A 17867-nucleotide genomic window follows, 5' to 3' on the forward strand; every position below is an offset into this window, starting at 1 on the left:
AAACAGATCTCCCACCATCTGTAGGCCCAACTCCTCCCACCCTGCCAGCTGAGACCAATCACCCCCATGCGGTAGAGCCGTCAACATCCCAATGGGAATCTCCGGGGCATACAGCCGCCCCGCTCGAGCCCGCCTCAGGCTCCTATTCCAACAGAGTCGGAGGGTTTTTTCCTCTAAGGTAAGCCCTCGCAACGCCAACCGCTGCTGCATAACAATGTAAGAGAGAACGTGTCTCTGGATGCCCATCCCCCGGACCCGGTCAGGACCCCTAAACTCCCTAGCCACATTCTGCGTCAGAACCTGGAGCTGGGCTGCCAGATAGTATAATTCAAAATCTGGCACTGCCATCCCCCCCTCGAGTTTGGGCCGAGTCATGGTATGCAGCGCCACCCTACGCCTACCCTGTCCCCATAGGAACCCAATAATAATTGACCGCCGCTCCTGAAAAACCCGCTGCGGGATCCAAATAGGCAATGTCCTGAAGTAATATAACAGTCGAGGGAGCGCCACCATTTTCAACAGTGCTACCCGTCCCTGCACCGACAAAGGCAGAGTAGCCCAGAAGGACATGCAGGCGCGCAATCCTCTGATACCTCGTCCCACATTCCCCTCCAGCAGGCTCTCTGCATCATGGTAAATCCGGACTCCCAGGTACGTAAAGCACCTGTCCTCCCACACCACATTCGCCGCAAGAGTCGGGCGCTGAGCCTCCGCTCTCAGCGGAAAAACACAGGTCTTACCCCAATTCACTTTGAGCCCTGAGAATTCACCAAAGGTAGAGAGCAGTCTCATGGCTCCACTCAAGGCCAACTCGGTGTCTTCCAAGTACAGCAACAGGTCATCGGCATATAAAGAAATGTGGTGAGTACTTCCGCCGCAGCGGATTCCAAGAAAGGAGTCCCCCGTCCTGGCCTGCGCCGCCAATGGTTCCATCGCAAGGGCGAACAGAAGGGGAGAGAGCGAGCAGCCCTGTCTGGTTCCTCTACGCACCGGGTAAGCAGAGGATATAAGCGGCCCCACTCGCACCCTGGCCGTGGCCGACGAATATAGTATCTTCGTCCAGCTCACAAACCCCTCACCTAGTCCGAACCTCTCCAGCACCGCATCCAGGTAACACCATTCAAGGCTGTCAAAGGCTTTCTCGATATCCACCGACAGAACAGCCGACGCGCCGTCCGAGCCCAAGGCATCCTGCAATACACCGATCAGCCTGCGCGTGTTGATGGCTGTGTTCCTGGTAGGGATAAACCCCGCCTGGTCACCGTGCACCAACAAGGTCAAGATTTTATAATCTACTGTCAACATGGACAGCGGCCTGTACGACGCCACCTCCAGTGCATCCCTACCCTGTTTCAGAAGCGGGATTACCAGCGCCTCTCTCATAGAGACGGGGAGGCGCCCCAGTGTCATCGCCTCCGAGTACACTGCTAACAATCTGGGCGCCAGTACATCCGCGTATTTGGCATAAAACTCAACAGGTAGCCCATCAACCCCCGGCGTCTTGTTCCTAGCCATCTGTTTAATAGCCCCACGGATTTCCAGCAGTGTAATCGGACCCCCCAGATCCTTCGCCGGCTCCTCGTCTAACACTGGGAGCTGTACCCCCTGTAAATAAGCATTGATATCCGAGGGACCCGCCTCCAACCGAGTATCATACAAGCTCATGTAATACCGCTGAAAACACTGCAAAACGGCCTCCGGTGAATGGACCACCTCCCCCGTTTCGGTTCTGATGCTCAGAATCGGGCCACTCCTCGGCACTGGGTCAGCAATCTTTGCCAACAACGTGCCCACCTTGTCCCGCTCCGCATGGACCTTTACGAGGTACAGCTTATAATCATAACATCTCAACCGTTCCGTCTCCCTTGCCACCACTTCCTTTGCTTCCAGCAGTCGTTCCTGTAGATCCGGTCGTTCCGGCCTATTCCTCTCCATGTCCCTCAACACACATTCCGCTTTTCCCAAATCCGCCAGAACAGACGTCCGCACATTCGAGAAACTGCCCATGCACACACCTCGCACCACCACTTTCATTGCATCCCACTCCAGCGCTCTCGTTGCAGTCGAGCCCTCATTCTCATCAAAATACAGCGTTAAGCCCTGTCCAACCGTGTCCCCAAACACCTGGTCCTCTAAAGTGTCCGGTCGCAGCCTCCAGGTAGGGATCTCAGATCTCGCCCTCTGCCACCTGATCGCTACCAGCAGAGGGTTATGGTCCGAAATGGTCCTAGCAAGATACTCAGTATGGGTCACCATGGCCGCCATATGGGCGTCACACAATATAGAATCAATTCTGACATGTAGATCGTGCAGCGCCGAATGAAAGGAATAATCCCTATCAGTAGGATGCTGCCTCCTCCACACATCCAGCAATCCCCACCTGTCCTGCCATTCCCTCCTACGTTCCGACAGCTTCCGCACCGGGGATTCCGCTAATGGCGGGTGGGACCTATCCCACCCTATATCTGTGATAGAGTTAAAGTCCCCCCCCAGGATAATGGGACACGTCAGATAATGGGCTAAGGAGCCCGACAGAACATCAAAATAACGGGCCTGGTCAACATTAGGGGCATAAACACTACATAACACCACCTCAGACCCATGCAGCCTCCCTCTCACTGCTACATATCGACCTCCGGGGTCCACCACCCGATCCGTAAGGAGTAGTTTCTGTCCTGTAACTCCAGTTCTGTAGTAGGGGTATCTCTGTTATAGTCATAATCTAGTGAATAGTCCCGCCCATGTGCGTGGACCCCGGAGCAATCAAAAATAATCTCTTACAGTGTCAAAAAATGCAGAAAATGCATAGACACGTAAGAGAGAATTTAAAGACAGATAATGCAGCCAAAAAGGCTACACTGTCCAGTACTTCAACTAGAAATTCCACCATAAAATCCACAAAACAGCAAAGCCTGTACAGATTTCCCTTGCTTAACAGCAAAATCCCTCAGGAATGATAGAGAGAAGAACCTGGACAGACAAGCCCCATAGGCTGCCATTATGTGGCTTAATTAGGATACTGTGCCTTTAAGGAACCTTCCAGAACCTTCTCTCAGTATCCCAGAATGCATAGCAGGTCCAACTTAGCCTCAGTTCTTTTTGAAGGCGCAGAAAACGCCAGACCTGTAGCATTATGATCATGAACAACACTCCACCGGGGAGGAGGGAGGGCGCTTATGACTATAACAGAGATACCCCTACTACAGAACTGGAGTTACAGGACAGAAACTACTCCTTCTGTAGTAGGGGATCTCTGTGTATAGTCATAATCTAGTGAATAGAATGGCAAGCCCATCCCCACACCAAGCGGCGGTGGAGAATAAAATAACGCCACTACTGTGCGAACAGATTCCGCAGCGAAGCCTGCCCAACCTGAGCGTCTGCCCTGGCATCAGTGTCCAGGCAGTAATGCTTAGCAAAGGTATGGACCGACTTCCAAGTGGCCTCCTTGCAGATCTCTGCAATGGGAACATTACGAAGCATAGCTGTCGTAGCAGCCTTGCCCCTGGTGGAATGAGCCTTAGGTTTGCCCCCTAAGGTCTTATTAGCTTTGCAGTAACACAACTGAATGCAGGACACAATCCACCTAGAGATGGACTGTTTAGAGGTAGCAAGACCCGTCCTGACTGAGCCATAATTGATGAACAATTGGTCTGACCTACGAATATCTTTAGTCTTATCAAGATAAAACTTCAGCACCCTCCGCACATCCAGGGAATGTAAAGACCGTTCCGCCGGAGATGAAGGATTCTGAAAGAACGTAGGCAAAGTGATAGTCTGATTGATATGAAAATCAGAAACAACCTTGGGAAGAAACTTAGGGTGAGTACGCATAACAACTTTAGCATTATGAAATACAGTATAAGGTTCTTGGCAACACAATACCTGAATCTCACTCACCCTGCGGGCCGATGTAATGGCCACGAGGAACGCCGCCTTCCAGGACAGGTGCTGCAACGAAGCCTTATGAATGGGTTCAAAAGGCTCCTTCATCAATCTGGACAGCACCACATTCAAGTCCCACGAAGGCGAAGGAAGCCTGACAGGAGGGAACACTTTCTTCAAGCCTTCCAAAAAATCTTTGATCACAGGGATCTGGAAAAAGGAAGTCTGTGAAGGGCCTTTCCTGTAGGCAGTCAAAGCAGCCAGATGAACCTTAATGGAATGGACATTAAGGCCCGACTGCGCCAGATGAAGCAGATATGGAAGGATGACATCTTCCTTGCATGACGTAGGGTCATAGTTCTTAGACTTGCACCAGATGCAAAACCTCTTCCACTTGTAAGCATAGGAAGTCCTAGTGGAAGGTCGCTTAGCCTCCTTCAGTATGCCCATACAATCCTCTGGGAGATTCAGATGGCCATATTGCACTATTTCAGGAGCCATGCCGCCAAACTCAAAGACGAGAGGTTGGGGTGCACCATCCGCCCCCCGAACTTCGTGAGAAGGTCCGGCCTGCACGGCAGCTTCATGTGAGGAAGGAGAGATCGGTGAAGCAGGTCCGTGAACCACCACTGTCTGGGCCATTCCGGGGCAGTCAGAATCATTCTCGCCCTGGATTGAGACAGCTTGATGAGAACCGCCGGAATCAGGGGAATTGGTGGAAAAGCGTACAGAAAGCTGTTCGACCAGTTGATCCATAACGCGTTCCCCAGCGTCCCTGGCTGGTAGTACCTGGAGGCGAAGCCTCGGCATTTGCTGTTTTCGGCGGTGGCAAACAGATCTACGTCTGGAGTTCCCCACCTTGCGAAGACTTCTCCTAGTACTTCGTCGTTTATGACCCATTCGTGGTTTTCCTGCACGATTCTGCTCAGTTCGTCTGCCTGAACATTCTGCACACCTGGCAGATGGGTGGCCGTTATCGACAGTCCTCGAGCCAGAAGCCAGTGCCAGATCGCCTGCGCCTCCTGCGACAGAGTGCGCGATCTCGAGCCCCCCTGCTTGTTGAGGTAATACATCGTTGTCGTGTTGTCCGTCTGAACAAGCAGAGAGTTGGTCTGAAAGGACGGATGAAAGGCCTTCAGTGCCAAGTGAACAGCTCTCAGTTCCAGGAAATTGATGTGGTACGTGGACTCCGTCGGGGACCACGTCCCTTGAATTTGCAGGTCTCCGGAATGCGCCCCCCAACCTTGGAGAGACGCATCCGTCACGATGGTCTGTGTGGGAATGTCCTTGTGGAAGGGAACGCCTCTGAGGAGATTCTCCCTCGAGCACCACCACTTTAGAGACTGAAGAGCATGTAGAGACAGCCGTATCCTGTCGTCCCAAGAACCTCTCCTCTGGTCCCACTGATCCTCCAAGCACTCCTGCAGAGGTCTCATCTGTAGCCGCGCGTGAGGAGTGAGAAAGATGCAAGAGGCCATCGATCCCAGTAGAGAAGACACCGTCCTCACAGTCGTAGACGGAGTTTTCATGAGAGCCTGAGCCTTCCGAACGAGTGATAAACGTCGCTCTTCCGAAGGAGACACGCTTGCTGACAGCGTATTGATGGAGGCCCCCAAGTACTGGATGCACTGTACCGGAATCGGGACCGACTTGGACATGTTGATGTGCAACCCCAGCTTGTTCAAGAGAACGCACGTCTTCTGGAAGTGTGCTTGAGCTTCCGAGAAGGAGGAGGCTTTGATCAACCAATCGTCCAGGTACGGGTAGACAAACACCTTGTTCTTCCTCAGGTGTGCCGCTACCACTGCCATACATTTTGAGAATGTCCTGGGTGCAGACTTCAGTCCGAAGGGTAGCACCGTGTATTGATAATGATTGGTGCCGACTTGAAAGCGCAGAAATTTCCTGTGTTTGCATGCAATGGGCACGTGGAAGTATGCGTCCTGTAGATCTATGGCACACATCCAGTCTCCTCGTTGCAGCTGAGGGTAGATCTGATGCAACGACAGCATGCGAAACTTTTCTCTGCGAATCCACTTGTTTGCCTGCCGCAAATCCAGAATGGGCCTGAACTCGTTTCTGTCCTTCTTGCGGACAAGAAAGAACCGAGAGTACAGACCTCTTCCTCTTTGAGACAGAGGTACGTCTTCGATCGCCCTTTTCCTTAGCAGAACGTCCGCCTCCGTCTGAAGCTCGCGCAGTTGATACTGCGAGCTGACGGGAGGAATCGATGGAGGAGGGCTGGTGAAACGTAGACTGTATCCATTGCAAACAATATTCAGCACCCACTTGTCCTGAGTAATTTTTCTCCACTCTGCCAGAAAAAATTGAACGCTTCCCCCCACCGGAGCGGGTAACGGACGAGGGGGAAGTAACAGCTCAGGGACGGGACCCGGCCGGGCCCTTGGTCGCGGTAGAGGACTGTTGACGACCTCTACCACCCTGTCGCTTCTGGAAGGGCCGCCTGTACTGCTGCTGCTGCTGCTGCTGTTGATGTTGTCCAGCAGACTGCCCCCTTCCACGACCCTGCGACCCAAACCGACGTTGGTACTGTCGGAAGGGTTTCTTTTCCTTGGGCTTCTCCAAGCCCACTGCCGTCAGGGTCTCCGCTTCGGCCTTCATCCTGGCCATCTCATCATCCGCGTGTTTCCCGAAGAGGGTATCTCCGGAAAACGGGAGATTCGCCACGCGTTGCTGTGCCTCCGGTTTCAATGACGTCAACCTGAGCCAAGCGTGGCGTCTCTGGTGAATCCCGTGGCAATATCCGTGCGCGGACAGCAATGATATGTCCGCTGCGGCGCCGATGGCCTGATTAGAGACCAGCATCCCCTCCTGGACGATCTCCACAAAGTCCTCCTTGCGGTCTCGAGGGACAAGGTCTGCGAACTGCTCCATCGAGTCCCACAGGGACCGGTCGTAACGTCCCAGCAAAGCCGAGTCACTGGCGGCCTTCATGGACGAGGCGGATGTCCCACACGCCTTACGACCAGCAGAATCGATCCAACGGCTCTCTTTGTCCGGAGGCACCGTGGACGCAGGGGAGGTGGCATGAAGCTTCCGTGCAGCAGTCACGATGACCGAATCCGGTACCGGGTCCTTCCTCAAGAAGGCTGGGTCTGAGTCCGGAGCCCTGTACTTTTTTAGGATCCTGGAAGGTACAGACTTCACCGTTGCCGGCGTCAGGAATAGCTGTTCGGCGGGCTCAAGGAGCCCCGGCACCAGAGGTAACAGGGGGCGAGACAAGTGCCTTTTGTGTAATGTCTCAAATATCACCGAGGTAGAAGCCGTAGGCGCTTCAACCTCAATGCCCAACTTCGCCGCTCCACGCAGGAGAACCTCCTGAAATGTGCTTATATCGTCTATCGGAGACACCCTAGTCTCCGGCGAATCGGACAGCGTGGGCGAGTAGGAACGGGTCCCAGATGGAGAACGTGACCTGGACCGACGTCTCTTGTGATGACGCCTGGATCGTGAGGAAGATCCATGGCCACTCCTTGATCTGTCCCGTCTCCCCGAGCGAGACCTCGACCTCTTGGGCCTCGGACGCTCCTTCGGCCTCCCAGGGTCAGGAGTCCTAGGTTTCTTAGGAGTCTTCTTCGGAGGCGTCGGAAACTTAGGCATCGACACCGCCCTCGGTGGGACCGGGGGTGGAGGAGCAACCGGACGCAGGGTTCTGCGGAGCCGGCTTCGGAGGTGGGGTAGGGGCCTTCGGAGGCGGACCCTTCGGCACAGCAGGCCGCGAAGGAGGTGTAGAAGGCTTCATCGGAGTATCCACCCCGGAATGCGCCGTTCCCGGCGAGCCACCATCTCTTCCGGAGCGTGGGGAGCCCCCCACAGTCCTGGGCCTGTCCTTAGGACCTCCAGACGTTGAAGACCGGTGCCCAGACGACGACCGATGTCCCCTCGACGTCGAACGGTCCTTCGGCGTCGACCGAATCACACTTCTCGACGTCGAACCGTGTCTCCGTCTCGACGTCGACCCCGACCAGATCGACGAGCCACGAAACCTCGACGACGGGCGATGGTGCCTCGTCGGCGACCTCGACCTCTTCGCCGGCCTCGACGTCGACTTCTTGGATCGCTTCGACGTCGACCCTTTGGACCTTCTCGACGTCGACCTCTCTGACCTTCTCGACGTCGATCTCCTTGACCGTCTCGACGTCGGTCTTTTGGAATGCTTCGACGTCGACCTCTTCGGCGCCGGAGACGCCTTCCGTCTCGACGGCGACCTCGACGACGAGGATCCCCTCGACGACGATGTCCTCGACGGCGAACGGCGGTGTCGCCTCGACGGCGAGCGCCGACGCCGGGCCCTCCGATGTCGACCACTCGACGCCGACAGCGACGACGAGGATATCGACACCGGCTTCGACGGCGGCCGGAACACGTTCCTCGACGTCGACGGGCGACGTTTTCTCGACCCAGAGCCCTGGGGAGACCTGGAACTGGCCGTTGACCGTCCCCTCGACGTCGTGGTCAGCGCAACTGACCCAGACGGAGATCTTGGGCGAGGGCTGGTCTTCCTGCCCCTGGGGAGCCCCCCAGAGGCCTCAGCATGGGTAGAAGGAGCCCCTCCTGACCCACCTCGTGCCTTCAACTTCCTCTCCTCAAGTCCCTGAAGCCTGATCTTCTTCCTCTCCTTCAGGGTCCTTCCAGAGAAGCTTCTGCAGATCACACACTCCTCAGGAATGTGGGAAGAGGGAAGGCAGAGAATACAGACCTCATGGGAGTCTGACCTGGCCTTCTTTCTTGAGCACTCAGGGCATTTGTCGAATAATGCAGGCATTATGGACAAAAAAGAGTGCAGAAACACAGAAAGAAAGTCACCAAAGTACTTTAAAAGTACCAAAAATCGAAATTAGTGTAAAACACTAACAAAAACCCTTGAAAAGGGAGAGCTCAATGCTCCAGGGTCCTGCACAGGAGCCGGAAAAAAGAACTGAGGCTAAGTTGGACCTGCTATGCATTCTGGGATACTGAGAGAAGGTTCTGGAAGGTTCCTTAAAGGCACAGTATCCTAATTAAGCCACATAATGGCAGCCTATGGGGCTTGTCTGTCCAGGTTCTTCTCTCTATCATTCCTGAGGGATTTTGCTGTTAAGCAAGGGAAATCTGTACAGGCTTTGCTGTTTTGTGGATTTTATGGTGGAATTTCTAGTTGAAGTACTGGACAGTGTAGCCTTTTTGGCTGCATTATCTGTCTTTAAATTCTCTCTTACGTGTCTATGCATTTTCTGCATTTTTTGACACTGTAAGAGATTATTTTTGATTGCTCCGGGGTTCACGCACATGGGCGGGACTATTCACTAGATTATGACTATACACAGAGATCCCCTACTACAGAACCTGGAATGGGACCCCCGCCCTGACCCATATCAGCACCCCCCTCGCAAACGCCGAATAAGAGGTCCCAAACACTTGGCCCCGCCACCTTTTCTGCAACGCATCACATTCAAGTTTGGTTAAGTGAGTCTCCTGGAGCATGGCAATTTGAACACCCCGCCTCACTAAATAAGCATGCACCTTGTATCTCTTAGACATTGTTCTGAGACCCCGAACATTCCATGTTAAGCACTTCACATCAGGTAACGACCCCATCGCTGTTGTCTCTCCTCCCCTCCGCCAGCATCAACCACCCCATCACATCATTGCAGCTACACCCACCCCCCCCAACACCCCAAAAAACTTCCCCAACCCCACTCCCCAGGACAGGACCTAACAACAGTGCATCAGCCTCCATCCAAACCCACACAATACACACAGTATACTAACCTGTGGCAGCCGCCACAGGAGCCGTAAGGGCAACAGGGGGGTAACCCAGCACCAACCCGCGGCAGGCCAACCCATGCCCCATGTCCAAGATCCCACATGAAAATTACAACAGAGTACCTGCTGAACGCTGGTCAACTGGATAAATGTTCACCACTGCCGAGTCTTCAGCGCTCCCCCACAATTACCCATTAAACAGTCCATCCGCCGTTTGCGGTGTGACCGGCGGCCCCACAGAGCTGTCCGCCTCGGAAAGTTCTCCACCCGACTTGCGGCCTCCGCTTTCCGACTCCGAGTCCTCCTCCAGCTCCCTGAGCAGCGAGCCTGTGATCGTCGCCGTGGCGGCCAACGCTCCTCTCCGTTCCGCCGCCAGCGCTTCCTCCTTCATCGCCTGCTTTAGCCTGTCGCGTTTGCGGATCCTCTGGGACTTGCGGATCTGCGTCGGTCTCTTCTTCTCTTTCCCATCCTTGTGTTGGCGGTCAGTACCCATCCTATAGCTTTCTAGCCACGACCAGGCCTCATCAGGGGTGTGGAAAAAATGAGTCTGTCCATCCAGTATCACTCTCAGCCGTGCCGGAAAGAGCAGCGAGTATTGCACACCCTCCTCCCTAAGCTCCTTCTTGACAGCGAGGAAGGTCGCTCTACTCCTCTGGACTTCCTGGGTATAATCCGGGAAGATAGTCACTCTGCTATTGTCCACCTGGAAGGGTCCCGCCGATCTCGCCCTCTGTATCAACAGGTCCCTGTCCCTGAAATGCAGAAGCCTGGCTACCATCGGTCGGGGAGGACGGCCCTGCATGGGAGGACGCGACGGGACCCTATGCGCCCTCTCAACGTAGAAGAACGGGGATAAGCCTTCAGGAGCAACCGTGGATCTGAACCAGTCCTCCATATAACGCACAGCATCGTCCCCTTCAATTTTCTCCGGCAGGCCCACCACCCTGATGTTGTTCCGGCGATTGCGACTTTCGGAATCCTCCGCTCGTTTCTCCAGCGTCGCCAGTCGGGCCAGGATATCAGAAAGTTTATGTTCCGCGGTGACCACCGCAGGTTTAAGCTCCTGAAGAAGCGATTCATTGTCTTTCACCCTATCAGACAGTTTGGCGTGATCCGCTCTCAGGAGGCCCAGCCCCGTGGCCACCTGACCTATGTCCTGGTGCAATGACTCCTTGGTCGCAGTAATCGCCTCCAATATACCATCCAGGCGAGCATTCAACCGGCGTTCCTGCGCCGTGGTATCCGGGCCTTCCTGTTGTGCTGCAGCCCCGTCCGGCCCAGCCGCCGCGCCCCGACTCTGCCCAGCCGCCATGTTGTCAACCACATCCGCCATCTTAGAGGCCCTCCAAAAGTCCGTCCCAGCACACGAGGGTGAGCTGAACCGCCTCAGCCCCAAATCCACAGGCCTGATTAACGCCCCGTGCCAGCACAGCTCTCACGTCCGAAGCAAGTGGACTCCACTCCGCAGCTGGTCGCCCGGCACAATGAAGCACCCCCTGGTCACAAATATCGAGCAGTGTCCACCTGTGTCCCCGGGATCAACACACCCCAGCTTCTTCTGCAGGCCCCAGGTACACCGTAGCGCAGATTCGCTTTCCACTGCGCCTACCTGCAATTGTGCGGCCCTCCGCCCGGGGCCCGAAGGCAGAAAAGGAGTGGGCCTGCCAGTCCGCCACCTCCGGGAGTCCCTCACCGCAGTCCTCCGGGGCAAGTCCAGCGGTAGTCCCCAGCCGTGCGAGGCAATGGCCACCTTCGACCTCACTGGTCGTCCTCCGAAGCGCCGGCTTGAGCCCCAGGCAGGGCCGCCCCACCTCGTGCAGGCAGCACCTCTTGCGACCTCTCAGTCCCGGTCAAAGGGCAGGAGCGGCCCGTGGCCTCCCTTCAGTTAGCTGCTCCACCTCTGCCTGGGGGCCACTGCAGCACGCCGACACCCGGCAACCACCGGGATGGCCGCCGCCTCCTCCTCCCCTTAATGAGCGTTAGCTATGGCCCCGGTTCTGTAGGGCAGCCCGCGTCCGGGCCCCACGCAGCAGTGGGGGAAGGGTCACCAGCCCACCAGCCGCCGACCCCGCGAGCGCCCCCCTCAGCGCGGACGTCGCTGGCGTCTGCAGCGCGGTCGGGGCCACGTCCCGCTGGGCCCCCGCCCGCAGCCGCTCCTCTCTCACCACTGCCCGGGAGCCCCGCCGACCTCCGCCATCGCAGCCTCAGGTGCCGCCGCTGCCATCTTGGGCGCTGGGGCGCGAGTCCGCAGGAGCTCCGCTCCGGTGTTCTCCACCGCCTCTGATCCCCCGCCGGTCCCGCAACGTTCACTTTCGCGGGTCCGGTGCAGGGGGCGAGCTCTCCAGTATTTTCACCAGCGCAGGTGCAGGGATCTACAGGAGAAATTCGGGATCGCGGACGGAGCTCCGGGCTCACGCCGCCATCACAGTCGGCGCTCAAGCCACGCCCCCTCTTATAGACACATATATTTTAGTATTATTCCAGGAAACCCAGGCCATGGAGGAGTTCAGGCAACCAGGTTATGTGGCCTTTTCCAAACCTGCTGTGTCTGCAGTGCGAGGTAGACGCTCGGGGGGGGGGCCTACAATCTGAATTGCCAACTTTTTAGGTTCCTCAGCAAGGGAGATTGAGATGGGGTCCCATGACCATCTGCTGAGATTCACCTCTGCTAGAACTCTAGTTTTGGTTAATGTACACTCAAGAACAGTCAGTAGGAGCCAAGAATCCCCAGCAGTAGAGCAATTATCAATCATCCTGTCTTTCCTCCAATGGCACGGCGTCAAGATCATAGGGGGTGACTTTAATTGCCAATTTGAGTCACTGGGCATCAGATTGAGCAAGACCTTAGACAAAAAAGTTAGGCAGAGGGCAATACCTGCTACAGCGATACCTGCTACAGCGATACCCCTCTAACTCCTTCAACGGGCGAGCAACGTCAGATAAATGTGGCTATGTTTAATCTGGCTGGGTCCGAGTCCATAATTGATTATGTCTTTGTGGACGCAAAAATGTGGGACTCAGTTCTCGATTTTTTTATTTTACCACCCCATGATAGCGACCATAATGTCTTGGCATTGAATCTGCTAGCGCAAGATGGGAATATACAGGGGAAACACAAGGGCCCATTCGATGCTAGATTGCTTCTGTCAACATCACAGAGATGCATCCATTGGGCCAAAATACAGGAAAAAGGTTCAAGGAAGTGGCCGCAACCCACTCATGCTATGTCGCTGCACTGAGGAACCTTTTTGATGCTGGAGGAAGGTCCAGAGAGAATAAAAAAAAAAATTCCATCCTGGTATAACGGGCACCGTAGAAAAGCCAAATCTATACTAATAATAGCAATATAATCTAAGGATAAAACTCGTATCAGAAGTTTTAGAATAATGTATAAGGATGCCACCAAACAGACCAAGACAGGCTCTTAAACAGAAAGATCCAAGAGCATTCTGGACTATAGTCCCCATCGGCAATCCGGAAGGTAGAAACAATCTAGAGCATAACATCGCGTCCGAAGCCTGGAATGATCACTTTAGTTCACTCTATGATGTCCAGGATCCCCCTGAGGTAGTGACGGTGAATAATGTAGATCTTCAATCATATGACCTAAACCAGGCTGGTATAAAGGCTAATGAGGACCTCCCCATGGTTTCTCTTGAGGAAGTATGTAGAGCTATCTCAAACATAGCCTATCATAAGGCGCCCAGAATCAATAAGATACCTGGGCATGTGCATCTCTCTGAACCTGTTGTCTGGGACCCCTAGTCATCTTTAACCGCATGCGTGCGGTCGATATTCTGCTCCTGCGCTGGGAATCTGTAAAGCCCTTTATTCATGACGAGCTGGGCTCGTCATGAGCGTGCGAGGAGGCTACCTCATGACGAGCCCAGCTCGTCATGAGCGTCGAAGGGGTTAATGCTGTATTGGGTGGTATGCCCATCACTGAGACATGGGCTGCTGCTGAAATAATCCCTGTGTATAAGAAAGATTCCCCCTTCTATCGGGGAATTACAGGCCCATTAGCCTCATCGATGTGGTACAGAAGGTTGTCTCAAGGGTCACCCAAGAAGGAGTGGATAAAGGTCCACGATGCTCTTAGCTCTTTATAAGCAGACTTTAGAAACTGAGCTTTTACCATTGACCAGATATTCTGCCTCCAACTCCTCTACTGGAAAACGGTGGTGCTGGAGAGTGGCAGTCTGTGTCTAATCTTCGTACATCTAAAATCTGCTGTCGACCTAATTCCGAGAATGAAACTCTGGTCTGTTCTATCCAACATGGGGGTTCCCACCTACCTCTGTAATCTCATCATGAGACTACATGAGAAGCCAGAAACATCCCATCTCCATGGAATGGGCCATGCTAATACACAGATTCAAACAGCTGACACTTGAGAGAGCTCCGGAAACTCCCCCGCCCAGTTTCGCCACCCCTGGCCCCCGATGCAGTCATGATCCCAGTCCTGCGGCCCCCTCTCTGATAGCACCACGATTCCGCGATACACCTAGTCACATCCAGTCTCACCAGACCCATACCGACCCCTTTCCTACGCACACTTCGCACCCACATGCTTCTTCCCCTGGTTTATACCCCACACGTTTCTTGCTACTGCTAGCACACGGACCACATGGACCCGACCCACACGCCACTGTTCCTCCATTCTCGACCTCCACTGTTGTTTATGCACCCTATTGTGTATATATCTCATGATATGGTCTGTATTGTGCAATATCGAAATGCTAATAAAAACAAGTTTAAAAAAAATGAGACTACATGAGAAGAACTATGCACAGGTTCAATGTTGGAGACTAGGGGAGCTTTCTGAAGCATTTTAGTAACTAGTTGTGGACAACAGGGCTGTGTGTTGGCCCCAACACTATTTTGTTTGTACATCAATGGGTTGGTGGATACTTTAAATGAGGTCAATAACAACGACGTTCCCAAGTTTTGTTCTACCAAAAATCCACCCCTGATGTTCACTGATGATTTCTTTCTCCTAATCAAAATCTCCCATGGGGATTTAAAAGGATACTCAATGGGTTTAAATCGTTTTGCATCGAGCAGGGCGTGAGAATATTGTTGCCAAGACGAAATGCATTGTTTTCAATTCCATACATTCCACCAGAACCAACCCCATGCTGAATGGAATCCTACTGGAGAAGGCTGGCATTTTTTAGAATTTGGGGATTACAATCAATGAGCACATGGACTGGGCCTTTCACATAGGGAATCAGAGGTTGAAACTAGCACAGAGCACAGGTGGCCTGGCTAAGGTCTATAGCTCTTCATTCTCTAAGCCTCTTAGCCCAATGATGGAAATATACAAAACCCAGTCTCCAGGAGCCATTACTTATGGGGCAGAGCTATAGGGACACAAATTTGTTACACACATTGTATTGGTAGAAAATGTATTTATGGGGGACTCATTGATGCTTCCCCTTAGCACCCCTTGACTCCGCTCCAACTAGATCTAGGACTGTGCCCCATTTTAGAGACCATTGCCTTAAGACTTCACTTCTGGAGGAGAATTTGGTCGACCCCAGACTAGACCCCATACAGACAATCTCTAAAAGAACTGGGAATCCAGGGACAAAACCCCTACCCTTATTTTCTCATCTTAGGGACACCCTGACTAGTATAGGACTAGTTTTTGTATGGGATGACCCTCTAACAACTTTCCTGGCAATTTCCAAGAAGAATCTTGTGGATTGCTACATGGCTTCCAGACTGTCCCCTCTTATGAAGGGCCCAACAGAGGTCATTCTGACGAGGAATTTCCTACAGATTAAAGACATTTAAAGATATGAGACTTTCTTAGATGAGATCCAGCCAGTTCTAGCCAGGAAGTTGTATGTGCAGTTCAGGCATGGCTCGCCCCCCTGGTCGAGGGAATTCAATTGGAATTGTCCCTTCTGTGGAACAGCAGAAGAAACTGAAGCACATGTACTTTACTATTGTCCACCATATAAAAGAGTTAGACAAATGTGGATAGTACAGATCTGCAGGAACGTTGGGATCCCGAACCACCTAGAGACCCCTAGATACTGAAATACAATTTCAACCACGGAAAAGAGTTCGCATTATCTAGATTCCTCTTTTTCAAATGGTGTTTTAGGACAGAGTTCCTAGAATAAGGGATGGACAATTTATATTGACTATAAAAGAGGGTTTCTCGGATGAGGAAGACTAGGCTTATGCTGACATGGCATTTGATTTCGATATTACGTCCAGGGGGGCCAAGATAGTAATTAATTCTATCTTAAGACTTATTGTTAATTAATCAGCGTTTTTATTCAAATCAGACCTTAACGTGCATATATTTGACTTATGTGCTTTTAATGTTTGATGATTTGTTTACGGTTTCCAAAACCCGAAACAAAGACTAAATGTATGAATGAATGGAAATAATACAAACAACTTGGGAGACATAGCGGACCCTATAGGAACATTTTTCTAAGGTCTCTTATTGAGGTTTTGGTCTCTGGTCTTGGAATTTAGTTGGGGGCAGTGTCTGTCAATTTTTATTTTATGACTGAATCTTTATTTTCTCTTTTTACATGTACATTGATATCTGGATGTGATCTGTTTTTATGATCTTTTTATGTCTGTATAATGTCGTATAATGTCATTTGCACTGTGCACTTTTATGGTTCATCGAACCAAAATAAAGCTAATATGACGATGAATTTGGGATCTTATTAACTCTCCCTATAACACATCAATCAAACGTGGAGGTGGGAGAGTTAATACAAATTCTGACCAGAAAAAACAGAAAGATTGTTACCGGAGGTAAGTAACCTTTTCTTATGATGACTTAGTAGAGGGTTGACACCCTGACAAGATGATGTCTACTACCACCCGTGGCAGCTGCAAGCAGTTCAGATGTCCCTGCTGAATCTCCAGGCATGAAGGAGAACGCCTCGGAAATTGGGATGCAGCACCATTCTCTCCAACTGGGAGAGAAGGTCTAGTCTGCATGGGAGCTTGAGAAGGGAACATCTAGGGAAGCGCTAAAGGTCTTCATACCACACTCCCCTTTGGCCAAACTAGGGAGATGAGAATGACTTAGAACCGGGTCTTGGTGTATCTTCCACAGAACACTAGAAATGAAGAGAAATGTGTACTGCAGTTGAACGTTTCACCTCAACACCCCATGAAGGGATACTGACGGGCACAGACCAGCTGCCATTGAGCATTTTCCAAAAAGGCAAACAAGTCCACATGGGGAGTACCCCACCAGGTGAAGATATCCTAAGCTAATACCTATAGCGGACGCCACTCATAATCGGCAAACCACTTCTGCTGCAGCACTGGGGGAGATTATGATAGAGTCAGACAGGTCTCCCCCGTACTGTAGCCACTGCCCATAGAGGCACCAATGCAGGGTTCACATGTGCCAAGGAACATGCACGACTAGGAGAATGCAGAGACCCATCAGACTTGGGAGTCAGAGGACCTTCAGAACTGTGACTCTCGCGATGGGTTGGAGAGAAGGAACCGTTGCAGTCCTTTGAGGTAGAGGAAAGGCCTGGAGAAGAGCAGTGTCCAGTACTGACCATATGAACTGGAGTAGTGGGGGTCAGGTGGGATTTTGGCTCCTTCGTCCAGAACCCAGGTCAAACAGTAGGGCTACACTTGACTGTAGATGGGGAGATACCGCCTCTGGAGATCCAACTTTGATTAGCCAATAATCCAGGTTTGGGAAAATAGGGATACCCGACCTTCAGAGATGGATTGTAACCACTGCCATCACCTCTGAAATCTTGAGGTGCCGATGTTAACTCAAATGGTAGCACTGCAAACTACTACTGCGTAGAACCCCCAACAAAACACAGATACCTCTGATGCAAATGCAGGACCAGGATGTAGAAGTATGCATCCTGCAGGTGTATTGACACCGTACAGTCTCCTGGTTCCAACGCCGGTTACATTGGAGCTAGAGTTTGTCTTTGAAATTTTCAATTTTTACCTGTAGTGTGGTCGGAAGCGGTGTCAACTGCACTCTTCATCCCTGGCCCAGACTATGTAGCGCCTCGCCTCATGGTACTTGACGGCCTTCAGGTGCTTGCTCTGGCAGGAGTAACAAGACCAGTAGTCGTGGTCTGAATCGAGGCACTAGGGGCAGATAGAGAGGGGATCTGTTCTAGATCTCCGTCTTTCCCAGTACCTACAGGGTTTGAACCCTGATCTCTAGGGAGGAGACACAATACTCCACG

The sequence above is a fragment of the Lissotriton helveticus genome, chromosome 1_1 (genome assembly GCF_964261635.1).
Source record: "Lissotriton helveticus chromosome 1_1, aLisHel1.1, whole genome shotgun sequence".
In the NCBI taxonomy this organism is placed as follows: Eukaryota; Metazoa; Chordata; class Amphibia; order Caudata; family Salamandridae; genus Lissotriton; species Lissotriton helveticus.